Source organism: Vigna angularis, chromosome 1, assembly GCF_016808095.1.
Source record: "Vigna angularis cultivar LongXiaoDou No.4 chromosome 1, ASM1680809v1, whole genome shotgun sequence".
NCBI classification, from domain to species: Eukaryota; Viridiplantae; Streptophyta; class Magnoliopsida; order Fabales; family Fabaceae; genus Vigna; species Vigna angularis.
This window is the reverse complement of record NC_068970.1, coordinates 39,617,812-39,637,694: the sequence shown is the minus strand read 5'-3', so window position 1 is coordinate 39,637,694 and position 19,883 is coordinate 39,617,812.

Sequence of the window (19,883 nt, the reverse complement as noted above, 5' to 3'; positions counted from 1 at the left end):
CGTCTTCAATGGCAACATCTTTTCTGAAAACTACACCCAACGTGTTCCAAAGACAACCCCCAAATCGGGTCCGCCCATCAGCCTCCGTCGCGCCACCAGGCACTGCTGTCACAGGAGCACCATTAGGTCATCCCCATCGTCTCCACGATCGCACAATCCGCAAACCAAAAACCCTAAATTCCCAAATCACAACCCAAAGATCACGCACACCACTTACAAGGCCGGAGCTGCCCAGACGACAACCTCCGCCTCTTTGTCACCAAAACCTTGGGGGGCATCCGCCACCGCGCTAATGCCGTCGCAAGGTCACAGCCGAGTCTGACTGGCGATTTTGCCAGGAGCTCGGTTCCAGTCACATGAGCAGGCTCGCCGACAGCAAACTCGCCGTTTGCGCGGAAGACTCCCACACGAAAGATCGCCAAACAGATCGCAGACTCAAGCCCCCGTGCCATCCACCTCGCCGTTCGGTTCCGCCTCCGCGCCATCCGTAGCGCCTTCAAGCCAGGGCTAGGTTTGCGTTTCCGCCACTACTTCCACATTTACACCACGGGTGTCGCACTCAACCTCCGTAACCGTGATTCATAAAGTCATTTCTCACGCCTCTTGTGCAAACTCGACATCACTGACATCCACTGTGAACGCAACAACTAATGCCTCTGTACCAACCGGTCCTCCCGACACATAGAACGAGCGAGCGGCTAACCCAATGCCGCCCATCCAGGTCACAATCATGACCGAGCCTCCAAACTAACGTTGTTCGAGCTTACATAGACCGAACGACCCTCAAAAGTCGTCCATCTAGGTCGACCATCAAGAACAAGCGCTCTAGCGTTCGGCCGTTCGACCCCACTGATTTTCAACCATTCGGCCTCCCTGGCGATTAGCCATTCGGCCTCCCTGGCGATCAACCATCCGGCCTCCCTGGCGATCAACCATTCGGCCTCGCTCACGTTCGGCCACTCTCATTCTTCCTCATTGACGCTCGCTCAATAACCTCAATAGCGATCGTCCAAAAATGATCGTCCAAGACAACGATCTTGTCATCCTCTAAAGGTCACCCATCCAGGTCGACCATCAAGAACGAGCCGCACTCCAAGGTCGTCCATCTAGGTCGACCGACAAGGGCGAGTGTATATCATGACCAGTCGGCATAACCGAGTGGCTACACATCCAGGATTGACATCCTTGGCCGCTCACCCTGCTGACCGGGCCTCACGACCATTCCGTGGCCACAAGCGTTCCACTACTCGTCCGTCCAGCCTCACCTTTTGTCGGTTCTTCATCCTCAAACACTCCAGCATTCGGTCATTCGGATCCACAAGCGTTCGCCCATTCGACTAAACTGATGCTCGCCCATTGGTCCTCAATGACGTTCGGCGTCTTGGCCTCAACCGTTCGGCCAATAGCTCTCATTGACGTTCGGCAATTTCAGCGTGAAGCGTTTCGGAATTCGGTCATTCGGACTCAATGACGTTCGGCCGCTTGGCCTCAAACCTTTTGCCTCGATCGTTCGGCCATTTGCGTCTCAAGCGTTCCAGCATTCGTTCTGACGGCCGTTCGGCCTAAAGCGTTCGGCATTTCGCTCACCATTGACGTTCGGTCTCTACCGCTCGGCCACACATGGTCTCATGTGTTCAAACATTCAACCTTTCGGCCATTCGGTCTCATGTGTTCAAACATTCAACCTCGAACGTTCCTGCTTTCGGCCACTCAGCCTCATTGACTCTCGGTCTTTCGGCCTCTACCGCTCGACCATACGTCTACACAAGCACTCAAGCATTGGGCCATTCGACCCCGCTGATGATCAGCCAGTCGGACTCAATAACATTCGTCCGCTTGCCTCAGTCATTCAGCTGTAGGTCTCAATGACGTTCGGCCGCTTGGCCTCCACCCTTTCGCCTCAGTCGTTCGGTGATTTGCGTCTCAAGCATTCCAGCATTCGTTTTCACGAACGTTCGGCCTAAAGCGTCCAGCACTCAGCCTCACTGACGTTCGGCAACTCGGCCTCTATGACTCGACCATCCATCGACACGACCGCTCCGCCATTCGGTCCTACTGACGTTCGACCGCCAGGTTCAAATCGCGATCGAACGATCTCACCTATATTTTATATATTATATATCTTATGCATGTCACAGTAGACGGTCAACCGAAAACCAAGCGTTCTACTATCTAAACCGATCGGCCTTACAACATAATCTGTTTTTTATGTTAAATTTTCCAAACCTTGTAAATGCATTGGTTTGTATTGCTACTCTTTTTTCTCTAATTCTACAGCGTAGATAAGCACATCTTACATGCATAGGGGGACACCAGAGATTGGTCCATGCTGAAGCACTCAAAACCGGGAAAACACTCCTAGACCTGGTAGATGTTCGCCCTAGAACACCCAGGAGCATTGAAAAAAGGGATACACTCCCTCTGGTAGTTGTTCGCCCTAGAACACCCAGAACATCAACCGCTCGACAATCCATGTCCACGAGCGTTCTAAGGGATACACTCCCTCTGGTAGTTGTTCGCCCAAGAACACCCAGAACATCAACCGCTCGACAATCCATGTCCATGAGCGTTCTAAGGGATACACTCCCTCTGGTAGTTGTTCGCCCAAGAACACCCAGAACATCAACCGCTCGACAATCCATGTCCACGAGCATTCAAACAGTCGGCCGTTCGGCCTCTAAGGTATTCGCCCTTTGATTTCAAGCGCTCGACAATCCACGACCACGAGCGTTCAAACAGTCGGCCGTTCGGCCTCAAAGGTATTCGCCCTTTGGTTTCAACCGCTTGACCATCCATGTGTACGAGCGTTCAAGAAGTCGGTCGTTCGGCCTCAAAGGTGTTCGCCCTTTGGTTTCAACCGCTCGACAACCCATGTGTACGAGCGTTCAAACAGTCGGCCGTTCGGCCTCCCTTTGGTTTCAACCGCTCGACAATCCCTGTGTATGAGCATTCAAGCAGTCGGCCGTTCGGCCTCAAAGGTATTCGCCCTTTGGTTTCAACCGCTCGACCATCCATGTGTACGAGCGTTCAAGCAGTCGGCCGTTTGGCCTCAAAGGTGTTCGCCCTTTGGTTTCAACCGCTCGACAACCCATGTGTACGAGCGTTCAAACAGTCGGCCGTTCGGCCTCCCTTTGGTTTCAACCGCTCGACAATCCCTGTGTACGAGCGTTCAAGCAATCGGCCGTTCGGCCTCAAAGGTGTTCGACCTTTGGTTTCAACCGCTCGTCAATCCATGTGTACGAGCGTTCAAATAGTCGGCGGTTCGGCCTCAAAGGTATTCGCACTTTGATTTGAACCGCTCGACTATACATAGCCACGAGCGTTCAAACATTCGGCCGTTCGACCTCAAAGGTAATCGTCCCCTTGGCTTCAACCGCTCGTCAATCCATGGCCACGAGCACTCAAGTATTCGGCCGTTCGACGCCATTAATGTTGTCCATTCGGCCTCAATGACGTTCGTCCGCTTGGCTTCAATCATTCGGCCTCACATGCCACTCGACCTCTACCGTCCGTGGCCTCGAGCATTCAGCTTCTATGACCTTCGGCTATACAGCCTCTACCGCTCGGCCATCCAGGTCCTCACGTTCGGCCTCACTCGTTCCAGCTTTTTTTGTCGTTCGGCTTCGCATCTTTTTGGTCCTTCGAACTCAACCGCTCGGTCATCCTTCGTTTAAAATGTCCAACTGCTCAGTCTAGAGCAGAAAGAAAACCCATAAAACCCGCCGTTCAGTCCACACATGGGAAACAACCAGAAACACGCTCCCTACTACAGTGAATACAGCCTCCCTCAAACTCATAAGTCCTATAGTTACCACGTCTATAAAGCAGAACGATTAACTCGGACTTGGGGGGCATGTTATGTAGTAAGATATTTATTAAGTAAAATATCTTAGATATTTTAAGCGGTTAAGATATTTCTGAGTAACTAACAACATTTTTAGGTAAGCTTATTTTTATTTGGCTTATAAATACAATGACAAGAAAGGAGCTGAGGTACGTTCTCTCTATGTCTAAAGACCCTAAATAATATTTCAGAGCAGTATCATAATCACTCTCTTGAGAGCTGAGGCTCCATAACTCACATCTGACTTGAGCGTCGGAGTATTTTTGCAGGTACCTCCCCCTCCTTTGGCGAGTATGAACAACAACAATTGGAGAAGAGCAAGCGTCCCAGACAGCCAGGAGCAACAAAGACACACTGGAAAACATCTACACCGAAACAATATAGTTCTCATTTTAGTGTGTGGGAAGTTGATTCCCATTTTTTTAAAAAATTTTAATTATGGTCCTAATTTTTGAAAAAGTGTCTTAATTACGATTTTTTTAAAAATTACTAATAACGCTAACGGTATGCTTTGTGTCAATATGTGATTTTTTTAATTTTTTTTTAAATTTATAAAATTGTTTGTTGTCACGTGTCATGTCACTAGGGTGACATGTGTCACTATTAGTGTCAAGTGACAAGGTACTATCACGCGTCAATGACAGTGTCAAGTGTCATTGTTTTGATTTCAATTTAGTTTCTATATTGTTTTTTCTATTCAATTTAGTCATAATTTTTCTCAAAATAGAGTAATATTGTCTCTCTCCAAATTGAGATAAAATTTATTATTTGTATAAATGTTATAGTGATATTTTTATTAAAAATTATTTTAATATATTACACTATTATGTATTATTAATTCATGTTTTTGTTAATCATGACTTTAACTACTAAATTTTAATATAAATATTAATATAACATTTATACAATTAATAAATTTATCCTAATGGAAAGAAGACCAAATTTATTATTTTTATAAATGTATTAATTAATTTATTCTTATAAAAAATATGGATTAATAATACATTATATTTAAATACTTGCTTTTTTTAAAAAAAATATTAATACTTAATTAATTTTAATCTTATAAAAATCATGTGTCAAAAAATATGAATTAATAATATATAATAATATAATATGTTAAAAATATATATTTAATAAAAATATCAGTATAGCATTTATACAAAATAATAAATTTTGTCTCAATTTGGAAAAAGATAATATTATTCCATTTTGAGAAAAGTTAGGACTAAATTGAATCAAAGCAACATATATATGGACAAAATTGAAGTTAAGACAATGACATTGACAAGTGGTAGTATTCTGCCATGTGGCGCTGTCCTGCAACGTGACACACCATGAACATAACATGTAGCAACAACAATTTTTACAAAAATATGTTAAAAAGTAAAAAAAAAAAGAAAACCACAAATTGACATTTGACACGCTGTTAATGTTGTTGGTGAGTTTTTTTTTTCTTTAAAAAGAGACCTAATTGAGACATTTTTTCAAAAGTTAGGTAGCAATCAAAACAATTTTAAAAGCGGGAACCAACTAGACACACTCCCACCAAAATGGGGACCATCCGAGTAACTAAGCCTTATATATATATTAATTGTGAATAAAGAGTAGAGGGAAAAAGAAATCTTACAGAAGTTATAGTCAAATTATCCAAGAGCTACATCTAATTGCCTAGTCACATTAGCCAAACTCAAACTAAAACAACATTTTACAAACAAAAAACCTATACAAGTTTCACAAGAAACTGACTCTTGAAACATACGAGATTGAATTTCTAACCTAGTAACTGTCAGAGCGGCTGCAGCGGAATGGTTAGTGTGGGATAACAAACCAAGAGGCGGGGTGAATTGGTTTTAATAATAAAGTGTGCCTTTTTAAATTTCTTCTCAGTTTTACTTACTAAGCATATAATAAAAATTAATAACAAGAGTAAGGTTGAGAGAAATTTGCACAGATGATTTTATCCTGGTTCGGATCTTACCAATCATACGTCTAGTCGCTTATCTCAAACGAAGATAAACACTTCACTAATCACAAAACGATTACAAATTACAATCACAAAGAAACAATTTGTAAAAGTTTAGAAACCACCTCTCTTGATACCACAAGAGATGAACCTGCACCTCCTTTGAGTCTTCACAAAGGATGAATCACTTCCTCCGAATACTTCACGAAGGATGAACTTCTTCCAAACACTTCCTTAGTTGCACCAAGGATGAACCAGCTATTCCTCTATCACCTCAGTAGAACTTCAACAACTTCGCAGACAAGAGTTTCCTTAGCTGAGCAAGAGTACACACAATTCTCAATGATTTCAAAGATCTAGAGCACAAGGGAAGAGTTGTTGTTGATGGAAAATGAGAGCCTAATTATAAACTCACGCAAATACTCTTCCAATCTTCGTTTCCAGCCATTTAACGCTTTTAATCGATTAATACAAGTGTTAATCGATTAAAATGAGTACAACAACTAGTTTTCAAAAGTCAGAAAACTCCAACGGTCACCTTTAATCGATTATTTTAAGGATTAATCGATTAACTAATCGATTAAAATAGGTATTAATTGATTATTTCCGTGCCAGTTGAGTTTTCAGCACCTGCAACGTTTTTATCGATTAATACTTGATTTAATCGATTAAAACCGTGTTTTTTTATTTTGAACAACAAATACAAAGTATGAAAGTACAAGAATCAAAACCTACTACAAATATAAGTCCTAAACATTAAACTACAATTATTACAAAAGCTTTTAATAGCAAAACAAGTCTTCAAAGGATCTTCTTGAATCTTGATATATCTTGACTTGATTTGGATATAATCAAAACTTCATCTTCATCATTTTGCTAACATTCTCCCCCTTTTTGATGATGATAAAAAACTCCTTTGATTTAAAGCTTTTAGTAATAATCTGGATAGAAACACAACTTATGGAAGAAAAACGCATTACTGAATAAACACAAATAAGCAAATAAGCTTTAAACAAATTCTCCCCCTTTTTTATCATAATTAAAAAGTTGTGTTTAAAGTTCTTCCTAAGATAATGATCCCCCTTAATAAAAGCATGTATGCATATGAGCTAAATATATTTCAAATTTAAAGATTCATTCAAACATACACAATTGGAGATTTTAAGCATATAATTTTAGGATGAAGAACTTAAAAATCATTGTTTAAACATACATTGAACCATACAAGATAAGAATTTTAAAGCATACAAAAATATGGCTAGTTTTTCAAAATTGCGAAATTGGAATGCATTTAATCGATTAAAGCTAGGTTTAATCGATTAGATTTAATCGATTTTTTTGAAGATTAATCGATTAAAAACGCTATTTTTCTTAAAACACTTAAAAATGCGCAAAATGGATCAAAATGCAATCCTAAGAGATTTCTAAAATTCCTAGATCTCTTCTATTGTTTACCCCTTTAGATATGTCTCCATTTTCGTTGTGTAATGATAATCCTCTAGGTTGTTTCCACATTTTGTTTAGATCTTCATCTTGAGGATTGTCATCATTCTTCACTTGTTGTCTTCTACAAGTCTTCATCATTACCTGCATTTGATTCAACTAACTCAAGAGGTTTTGCCTCGAGGTCTACAATTTCATCAAAGACAACATGCACATATTCTTCTATTTCAAATGTTTTCCGATTGAAAACTATATATGTTTTGTATGTTAGAAGATATCCAAAAAAAATTGTTTCATCGGTCTTGGAATAAAGCTTTCTTAAATTTTGTTTTAAAAATAAATTCTTAAAAATTAACAATAGGTACCCAACTACTTGTATGGATCCTTTGGGTTAGATTTAGATAAAAGAAATCATTTTACAACCCAAACATATCTACCACTTGGAACACCATAATGCTTAATTTTACATTTATTTGAAGTATGACCATTTTTCATACAATAAAAGCATGATACAACGTTTATGTTCCTATAAGTTGTTCCTTTTTCTACCCATGTTCTACGGGTTCTATTGTTATGTTTATTTTTAATTTTAGGAACATACTTATTAACAACTTTATTTTCATTTTTCTTGCTGCATTCTCCTAAGGTTATGTTATCTAGTAATTTGTTATGATTCACACAAGATGCACACTCATTACTACTAAGATATTTACCTTTTTCATAAAATAAAATTTTATTTTTCAAATTTTTATTCTCTTCACGAATAATTTTAAACTCTGATTTTAAATTTTCATTTTCTTCAGAAAGATTTTCAACATTTAATTTTAAATTTTCATTTTCTTCAAGAAAGTTTTTATGATTAAATTTTAAATCTTTAAAATTCTTTTTCAATTTCTTATGAGCTTTATCTAATTTTTCAGATTCTTCTATTATAGCAGCATAAGTTTCATGCAATTCATCTTCACTAAGTTGACTTCAATTTTCAGAATGGCTAGATGTACTTACTTGGCTAGTAGTGTCGTCGTCTGCCATCAAACAAATGTTTGCTTCTTCATCAGATTCGCTCAAATCAGAAATTGTTTCATTGTCATCATCAAAACTTCATCTTCATCATTTTGCTAACAGTAACACCTTGTTACCACATTGCATCTAAAACCCTATCCAAAAACAGTAAAAGAAAACGAAAAAAAGATTAATATAATGGAATGAATTCACCTAAAATGTAAGGACCAAGGAAAGAGTTTATGGTATATGAGGTGGCGTTTGTTGTGGTAGAGGTTGAGAAGGATATGTGGTGTTTGTTAGTAAGTAGACGAGTTGTATTGGTTGAGTGTTATAAGGAAAGGGTTTAAATGCACGAGTAAAATGCAAGTATGTTCATTCACAACGAAAATGTGTCTAAGTTCAAATTTATAAAGAATTTGCATGAGAGGGTGAAACACCAAATACAACAATAAATTGAGAGATACACAAAGCATAATAACAAGGGGAAAAGGGAAGTCATTTTTGAAGAAAGGATCGGGTTTGGCTCTATTTGAGCAAAGATGGATTTTCAAAACAAAGGATATCTAAACTTAATTCTCAAGGGAATGATCCTTTTCAAGTGGTCAAGAGAATTAATAACAATCCATATGGGCTAGATCTGCCCAGTGAATATGAAGTGAATTCTACTTTTAATATTTGTGATCTTATTCCTTTTGTAGGTAGTACAGATGATGAGGCAGACCCTCCATATTTGATGTCAAATCTTTTTCAAAAGGAAGGGGATGATGGCATTACCCTTAACCAAGAGACCAACCACAAAAGCCATGGCCAAAAGTGTAATGCCCCAATTTCCAGGGTGTCACAAGTTATTCAAAAATTGATAAATTTCAAACTTAAACATAACGCGAAAACATATTTTCAAAAACCTCAACATTTAAAAGGTGCATAACATAATATTTCAAAAACATGTGTCCAATGAAAATAACGAAGGAAATAAAATGACTCCAATTACATTGTCTTAAAGTTCAAAAGTAATAACTGTAAATAAAATCCCAAGTTTGTCGTCGTCATCTTTAGAATCCATCATGCCTCAACACCATATGCAACATCATTTGCTCACGTATAACGCATTATACGATCATCGCCAATAATATCATTCACAAACACACAAACACAAAAATGTATGGTATAAGCTACCGGTATAACAATCATAATAACAAGATATAACATACTTATTAAATAACACTAATCAAACACCTCATACATATTAGTGATAACAATAGGATTCCTAATCCTCTAACATAAGAATTCAATCAAACAAATTACCCGATCTTCGATTCTCGAACCTCGATTCTCGATCTCTAACCCTTGATGTCATCACTAACATCTCACACTTAGACTCTTGGTCTATCCATTCCTTAACACCTATGCCAACTACGTACTATACTCTTATAGTAACACCGCTATCAGATAACATCATCTGAAGCATCTCAAATACCATGATCACCATCATAGATACACCGCCATCAAGACTATCCTAGTCATGAACAACACCATGAGCATCACCATACCATAAACACCATAGTGAAAAGAATCAGACACACTCATGTACCCTACCTCACTGACTGTAGCCGCTCCTACAACCCCATATGTAGATTCCCCATACAAATACATTCGAGTAGTCTCGCAATCCAGCTAATGAACATGTAATCTTGCCACACAAGGACAAGGAAGACACCTTCACCCCACACAAGGAAGGCTCAATACCCGAATAACCCTTCCAATGCACACAAGGCGAAAGAAAAGACCTATCCGCAGATAAAACCAGGATATACTAGATACAATAACTAGACTTATCCTCCACTCTCATGCTCATCAATGACATACTCCAGTATATCCCAACACTTATTCATACTCCAATTCATAATTACAAGTCAAAACTGACCTTAAACATGCCTATTACTCTCATTCCTTGAGTATAAACGCGTTCCACTACTTCCTACGCTTGAACCACGTCCATTCTTCATCAAATTCACCAATTTTCACCAAAGTACACTATGATAATTGATTATCACTATTGATAATTGATTATCTCAAATAAAAATCACCCATAAACATCAACAAGAAGGGATAATTGATTATCATAAGTGATAATAAATTATTTCCGCAACCAGACTCAATATCGACATGCAATAATCAATTATCACTAGTGATAATCAATAATGTGCAAAACGAAACACATCCGCGATATAATTCAAGTATGCAAACACACATGCAACAACCTTAAATCATGAGGGAACTCCCTCAAAATATCATTCATGCAATCAAGCATCACATACTGATGGAAACCCATTTAGGGCATTCCATTCAAAGGAGTATCAACTTAAGCCAAGGCTAAGAAACGGAAGTGAAGAAGGATTGTTAAAGACTCTTTCTTAATTTTCTTTCTCTAAGTCTTAGTAGGATTCTTTTTAATATGTTTATATGTGTTTTGTAGGGTCTAATAAAGCTAGGAGATCATGAATCAATTAGCCAAGAAGCTTGATAAATCAAGAAGCAAGGAAACATCAAGAATGGAGAATCAAGATTAAATCTTCACTTGGATGCATTATACAATTGTCTAGCAAACTACTCTAGGAAGCCCAATGTGTGCCATATTCTAGCAGCTTTGTTGAAGAAGAAAGAAGCCTAGCGCCAGTGGAATGGAGTTTGTGCTCAGTGGCTGAAACTGCACCAAACTTGTTGTCCACGTGCTGCTAGCTTGTTGCTCACGTAACCATTCACGTTTCTTCACCAAGTTGATTGCTTATTGTCCACGTGGAGCTTCACGTTTATTCACCCTTGCACAGCTAGCACTTGCTTCCTTGCATCATAGCTAACGTAGCTAAGTGTAGGCGTGAACCAGGAGCTTTGTTTCTCCTTTAAATACCTTGCTCCATTGCTTGTAACCCACCTTTGATTTGAATGAAGAATTGTTTTCTGTTGATGTTGTCCAGAACTTTCTTCTTATTGAAGGTCACCAAGAGAGAGCTTGAGAGTTTCCTCTAGCCTCTCTCCCTAGCTAGGCTCCATTACTAGCATATCTCCACCCATCTGCATCACATTTCAGCACCCAAATCTCTGCCTCCATTTCACTTCCTAATTCACAGAACACCACCGTTTGAAATTGTGCTTCAGTTTCTCCTTCACCGAACCACTTTTTCATTCCACTTTCCTTTTACTTCAACCTTATCTTCATCATCGAGTCATTACATCTTCTCCAATCCAACCACAAAACACCTCTTCAGAGTGGCTTCCACACTTTTCTGTTTCCTCCAATCATCTTCAACCTATTCTGTTGCATTGCCGAAGCACCTCTTCCATTCTGGGTGCTTCTATGGTCCAAGTCAGAGGTGAGCTTGGTTGATTTGTTCCTCCACCCGAATCAGCCAATTCGTTCTTCCATCACATACCCTTGAATATGGAAGAAGGAGCAGACTTTGTTGATGTGGAGAGCGTGCTTTGTGTGCTTGGAGGGCACTTCCAAAGAAATAGGAATGATGTTGTTGTGAATATCAGGAGAGCTGATATGACTCCTTTAGCAAAGTACTGGATGGCGTTCTCTCATGCCAACATTCAGCCTTGTTCGCATGTCTCTGATATTACTATCAGCAGGGCTCTTCTTCTGTACTGTGTGCTGAGAGGGACAAGCATTAACATTGGTCAAGTCATAGCCAATGAGATACAGGTGTGTGCAAATACTATGAACAACAAGACACCTTTGAGGCATCCTTCTCTGATCACACACCTCTGTGAGCTAGCTGGAGTGAATATTTCTACACCGCCGTTTGAGAGGCCTAGTAAGGCGATTGATGAGGCCTACTATAGGCAGTATTGTGGTAGAGATGAGGCAGCTCATTCAGTACCACCACGTCATCCTCGCAGAGGAAGGGGACCACCACAAGCACCTGCGCAGCCTCATGATACAAAGCCGTTTCAGATGAGAGATACGTATATGTCTCTTATAGATGCTAGGATGTAGTCTATCCACAAAGAGTAGGTGGCCACAACAGAGATCATCATTGGGATGTATGATACACCCCAGGACATCAGTGGACCATGGATGAGTTCAATAATGTGGTGGCATGGCCAGAGGAGCAAGCTCAGGCTAGTGGAGCTGGAGCAGCTGAAGCTCCAACTATGGATGATGATGAGGATGATGATGATGATTTTGAAGATGCTGAAGAAGAAGGAGAGGAGGAAGATTCGGATAACAACATGGGTTGATGAGAAGCTAAGATAACATCTACTGATAGATGCTATCACCTCTAGAGCAAGATTTTTTTTTATCTTTTGTTTTGTATTGTTGAACTTATTTTCTTCTGTACTTAGAATAGGTTGTGAAGTACTCAGTGTGAAACTTTATCTACTATGATGGTTTGCTTGTGATTTATGCATGATGAGTGTTCCTTGATGATGCTTGGATATTGATTGATGTTGAGATTGTGCACTATATGCTGATATACAGGTGGTTGTTCACAAGATATGTGAACATATGCATGATGTTGTGATTGTGATTATGATGCTAAGAAGGATGTGTATGTGGCATGTTGAATGAGCCTATATGTGAGGTTTTGAACTCCAGAGTTTTTGTGATTGAATGCTATTACATTGAAAGTATGAATGACTTTGCCCAGGTTTCTATGATTGAATCACTTGCTTGTATGTGTCATATAATCAAGGCCATTTGTTGGTAACCCTTTTTAGCCAAATGCATGATTTTAGCCCAATAAAAGAGAGCACAATGTGTTCTATCCTTTGAACCTGTAGCCTTGAATATGATGTGAAAACCCTTTTTGAAAATCTTTACCTTGAGTTGAGTTGAGAATATCTTGTGGTATTGATAAAGGTTCAAGTTTGGGGTTGTTAGGGAGTCTAAAAAGGGAAGATAACAAGCATTGAGTTGAGCACATGAAAAGCAAAATAAATAGGAAAGAAAAGAAAGAAAAAGAAAAGCTCAATGCAAAAGAAAGTTAGGAAGAAGTAAGAATGGTTGTGTTTAAATGATGATTCTCTTAACTCAAGGATTTTTTTATCTAGAAAAACCAATTTTCTTGTTAGCCCAGCCACATTATAAGCCATAGAAAAGTTCTTGTGATGTTTCTTGTTTGTGAGTGTGTTTAATAGGGGTTAAATGAAAGGCAAAGTTGATTCATGTGACATTGTGATAGTAGAGTGAATGAGTGACCTCTATACACTTGTGTGATTGAGTGAAACACTTTATCTAGCGAGTAATAATTTCATGAGCACATGATTACATCTATGCTTAGTTAATTGATCATTCATGAGAATAGCATTTGTTGGATACTATGTGACTATGTGAACACCACAATCAGTTTGATTGAATTAAAGCATGTGTGCATCTTGACTGAATTTTTTTTTTATGAGCTGATTTAAGTAATTACTTCTCTTGGAAATAAAGAGTTTTTGAATGTGGTTATTCATTGTATGGATTGGTGGAAGACTGAGTTACATCTTGTTTGCTTGAGGACAAACAAAGTTTTAAGTTTGGGGTTGTGATAACGGTTGAAAAACTGTTATTTTTATACTTAATTTTGATATTAAAAACAACATTTATGACTTAGAAACTAGTTTGAAATCATGCTTTTGCTTAAGTTTTGGAAATAAGAGAGTTGGATGGGTTTTATGCTTGGCTTTCCTTGTTTTGGCAGGAATTAAGATGAATTAGATGAAAGAAGTTGAAGTAGTAAGGAGCTGGACTCAGGAAAGGAAGTAAAAGTGCACAAAAGAAGAGCCGCATTCACCGTTCAGCGCAACTTTTACCGCTGAGCGATGTTCTGAAGAACCACAGTCACCGTTGAGGGCCAAAACTACAGCTGAGCGTCATTATGAAGAGTCGCAGTTACCGCTGAGTGCCAAAAGTGTCGCTGAGCGCCATTTAATTGTGCTTGGGCCTATTTTCTGTAATTCTTAATAAACTATATAAGGGTTTAGTCGATCTAGGGTTGATATCTTTGGACAGAAACAGACGAAATCACACTTTCTTCACCCCGTGGAGGCCGATTTTTGATGTGGAAGCTCCTTTCTTCACATTCTAGGGTTTTATCTTTCATTCTTTCATTATTTTTCATCTAGTTTCACCATGTCTATGGGGAACTAAACCTCCATTGTTGTTGGGGAACTGATGTAATCCTTTAAAACTCTCATGTATTGAATTGATTCTTGATTATATATGCTTTGCTTCATTAATTGTTAGGCTTTTTCTTCTACACTCTATGCATGCTTTGTTTAACTCATTCAACTGCATGATCATGATCATTCAAAGTTAAAGAAGTCGATCGGAGGGCTAGAGTTCGAGAAGAAGAGACAAGCATCCGATTTAGAGGAAGCGTCGCGAGCAAGTTTTCTTTTACCCTTTTCCCTCTTCCATGCTCTTCGAACCCTATATAAAGGGGCTTCTGCCATGTAAAGATACCTTAGAACAATTTTTACGCTACAGTTTTACAATCTTTAGATTAGAGTTTTTACGCTTTCGTAGAGGTAGAATTCTTGGCTGTTGGGTTTTGCCGATAGGCTTGCGAAGGTGACAGATCGCGAGTGGTTTGGTGAGTCCGGTAGTGTGTATTTTTCCTTTTCATATTAATAAAAGTTCAATTTCATGCTCTTTTTCTATTCTTGTTTACGTTTTGATTTTGTTCTTGAATTCTATGCTTTGTTGAGTGCGGTTGTGAATTTTAGATTGATGAATAGGCTAATGAACATTGGTTGGATAAATGAGTGGAAAGAGTCAAATTAGTTTCTAAAATATGACCTAGACTACCCTGAAGTGGGATTCACATTAACATGATATCTTCTTGAGAAATCTCAACACTCTTTTATTCATTTTAATGTGCATTTACCTATGGATTCAATTATGTGTTGAGATTGTTCTCTGTTTTTTATTTTCTGCAATCTATTTGATTTGAAAAAGAAATGATTTGGACTTTGAAACTCTGCATATTTGCAATTCCTTGGGGGAATCAAATGACTCCACATTGAGCGTGCATTATTGAGATGTCTTCTCGAGTTGGAGATGAGTTCAATGAATGAAAAAAAATATATGTTAAATCACATTGTTTTAAATAGAGTAGTTTCTGTTAGTTGATTCATTGTGATTTTGGTAAACTAAATGATGATCATTGATTCTTAAGTTCTGAAAATGAACTTTAAGACCTTGTAATGGGTTTTTTTTCATAGGATGTCTTCCTGAAATGTGATCAATAATTTTGTGCACCAAATCTATATGAATTTAACTAGTTTTTTATTCTAACCAATTCTCCTTGTTCTGATTCTTAAATTTTGGTTATGATATGTGCATAAATCATTTATTTTCATTCATTGTTCATGGTTTATATTAGTTTTTATATCCATTTGCTTTTAATTCTCTTGCATTGTTAATTTTTAGCATTCATATTTTAGAGTAGTTACTGTTTTGACTTGTACGATTAGTTAGATCCAATTGCTTCATCACTTTAGTTTAGGTTTTAGTTCTTAACATATTATTTCTTTATTTTTGTTTTAAACAAATTCCTTTTCTTTACTCTTTTCTTTTTAATTTCTTTTAAAATTCAATTTAATTTCTTTGTTCCCACCTGTTTAGTAGTTAATAAATAGAATAAAAGCAAGAATTAACCAAACACTTTAAACTTAATTGTACCGAGTCCCATGATTGATACCTAGGTTATCCTATACTTCAATAGTGGGGAAATCTAGCTTTGTTCTGATTTTGTGAACCAAAATCCAGTTTAACAATCTTCCTCTAAGGCTAGTTGGCCCAAGGTAATGTTCACATGGGCTAAGAAGATGCAAAGACCTAGTATAGGTTTCTTTCTTTGTAAATATTAGAATAGGTTATCTTTAGGCCTTGTATATTGGGCTAAGTTGTATAGGGTTTTCTTGGGTTTGTATTTGGACCATTATTTGGTCTTGGGCCTTATAATGTGGTTTTGGGCCTAAAGGAGATGGGATTTGGCTTAGGCCTTGAAAGGAGATGCATAAAATTTAGGGTTTCTAATCCTATATGGCACATGCTTGGAGTGCAAGTATAAGAGCAGAGAAAATTTAGAAATAATAATTGTATGAATTTATCATAATTTAAATGGCTTAGGTGAATACATGTAATATCTGTATAAGTGATTGTTAGTTTTTATGATGTGGGAGCACTACCAAAAAAATTAAAAAAGGGTTATATATATTAGGTTTTGTGCTATATATAATTTTTGCACTAGCTGTAGTGGTGGAAGGTTGGTCCAGGACTCCATGTATGGAGATCTCGTGTCTGAACCCTGTTTGTAACACTTGGGAATTTATTTCTAATTTCTATGTTGTTAGACCTTTTTGGTCCATGGTAGCTGGGTTCGACCCAATTCATTTATGTAGGGTGGCAAGTCGCCTAGAACATTAAAAACAAATTTTTATTATTTATTTTTTTGTTCTCTATATTAATTTTGGCCCAAAATGGTGAGTATCATTAAGTACATGTATTTTAGGCTTATGGGCCAGAGGGTGATAGATTTAGGCCTAGTTTAGGTGTATAAATACTAAATTAATGAGGGTTAGGCTCTTAATTAAAACCTAGCCACCTTGGGGGAATTTTAAGAGAAAGAAAGACAACTTTCATGTTTTTCATGTCAAGGTCTAGAAGTTGAAAGGGTTGGAGTTTGAGTACAGATAAAAGTTTGCTTGGATTAAAGGTAAAGGGAGCTAGCCTTCAATGTCCATGTTTCAGAAATTATGTGTGAGTGCATGTCCCTTTTGTTTGGTGTGAATGTTGTGAAGGTGATGATATGTATCATGTGAGTCATGTTAATTATTTTAACCAAATATCATTGTATCGCATGATTTTTGTTGAGTTATTTTCATCCTTGTATTCATAAATTATTATGAAAGGTTTTAGGGTTAATATAACATGTGTTATGGGGTTGCGGGTTGTGTATGTGTAATGCTATGTTGATATATGCCTAGACCATATTGTTAGTAGACTATGCCAAGTTCTTTTGGGTTCATTTACATGAGGTTATGGTGTTTAGGGAATGATTGAATTATATGCCTTATTATAGTTGATTTCCATACATCCTATGTTGCTATAATGATGCTTTATGACTAGATTGACGTGTAAATGACATGTTTTGATGATTTCATATATTAAGGGATGTTCTGGGAATTTAGGGGGCATTTTTTCAAGCTAGTCGAGTTGTGGTTGAACTGTCCATGGTGTCTCGTCGAGTTGACCGGGCTGTTCAGGACCTGAATGTTCCAAACCTCGACTTCGAGGTTCTAGAGCTCGAATTTAGATGTTTTTAGGGTCATTTGGGGGCGAGGGCTTGATGTTGGCCAATATCCTAGGGATGTTGGTATAACCGTTTGAGGTGTCAGGCAAGTTGTTTGTGGTTTGGTTGAGCTGTCTGTCCAAGCTATTCCAGATCATGATTTTGAGGTTCTAAAACTTGGATTTGGATGTTTTTAGGATCATTTGGGGGGGGGGTTGATGCTGGTCGACCTCTTAGTGATGTTGGCCAAGCTGTTTGAGGTGTTGGTTGCACTATTGGTGGTTTGGCCGAACTCTTTGTCCTAGATATTTGGGACCCTAGTTTTAGGGTTCTATAACTCAGATTTTGAGATTTTTAGAGTCATTTTTGGGTTCTTGATGTTGGCTGACATTTTGGTGATGTTGGTTGAGCTATTTGAGGTGTTGATTGAATTTTTGTTGTTTGGTCAAGCTGTATGGTCGTACTATTTGGGGACCTTGGTGTCGGGGTTCTACAACTAGTTTTTAGGTGTGGTTTTGGTTTGGTCGGGCGTTTTAATACCTGACCGAGTTGTCTATGTTGTTGGTGAGCTTTTTTAGCACTCTTTCGAGTTGGTCTAGGTGAGTCCGAGCTGTCTAAATTACTTTCTGAGTTATGTGATGTGATTGCCAATTATTATAGTAAGTGTGTTGAATTGTTTAGAGTGTTTGTAGTGTTGGTTGAATTGTTTTTCCTTACTATTGTCTAATAAACCATGTTGTGGTGTTGACTATGGTTGAGGTGATGGATCGAATATAATCTTACATACTCTTTAACCATGATGCAAGAAAGTTCTTTCTTTGATGAAAACCTTATTTTGAGGAATAGGTAAGTCTCGCGTTGGTGCATGAACCCTGTTTTGGTGAACAAGAAAGACCTGCGTTAGTGCATGGGCCTCGTTTTGGTGAACAGGAAAGTCTTACGTTGATGCGTAGGCTGGATTTTGGTGAATTGATCATGTATGCTGGAGTACAAAAGACAACATATAACGATAATGATTAGTGGAGGTGACATGGTTTATTTGGATAAGAGTTTGGATTAACAATGTGTTTTTGTGTTATGAAATGGATTTATGTTATAAGCTTATACATTATTAGATGAATGTATTATAATAATTGTATTATTATAGGTGTTTTCGGATGTTGATGTTGTTAGCTCACCCTTGCATTTGTTGTGATGGTTTCCGCGTACGATGATCTTATTTAGACAGGAGCAGATGATATCATAGATAATATTGGTGATGTTGATGTGGTGTAGATTGAGAGGCGAGTGAGGAATTAATTTCGGGATTTTTCAATTTTATTTCTTTTAAATAAATTATGTTTAGGAATTTTAGTAAAATATTTTGAGTTGTATTGAGATTATTTATTATTTTCATGAGTTTTAATTAATTTTACAACGACGTGATGAAGTTTTTAAATATTTCACTATATTGTGATGGTATCAGAGTTGTATTTATCTTAATCAAATAACGTTCTTTTACTTACACGTTAAATCCTAAATCAGAGTGTTGTAGCAAGGTTGTCCTTTTATGCCTCATGGTGTGGAAAGTTTGACCTTGTCGCATGGCAAGTCACATTTGAAGCACACTCTCTTTTGGTTCCATTTTTCAAACTTTGAATTTGAATTTTGGCTATCCATTTGGAGACTACTCTAGGGTTTTCTAGGTATATATATAAAGGCCTTTACTCCATGTAATTTTCAACTTGTGTTTAGTAAAGAAATGCTACTAATTTTGTGCCATTCCCTTAATTTTAGTTTTTCCTGGACTAGTTCTCTCTGCATACTTCTCTAGACTTCATTCCTTAGCAGTTAGCCTCACCTCTCCCTAAGATATCTCACCATAGTCAAACCAAACACTTCAAACCTTTAAACATCTTATTGTTTTCGCATCAACAACTCATCACGCATCCACCATATCATACAATGGATGCAAGCTTGCTTGGAGGAAGGATATCATGTACACAATCTTTGATTTAATCCTTTGAACATAACGTATTAGTGACATTTAAATGTTTTGTAAAACTTCTTGAACATCAATGTTAAACGAATGAAGGATTTTTTGTATATTAAATTATCTATATTTGTGATATCTAAGATTTAATTGATTAGATGATATACCTCATATCACCTAGTTAAACTTATTTGATGAGTTATAATTCAATATATGACTCCTTTAGACTATTCTTCATTAAACAAATACATGAAAAATATTATAAAGGTAATGTGACATAAGTGTTGGAGTGTTACATAAACCACAACATAAACATAAAACTCAAGTTAAATACTATTTTTCTTCTTTTCATCAAGAAAATGATAT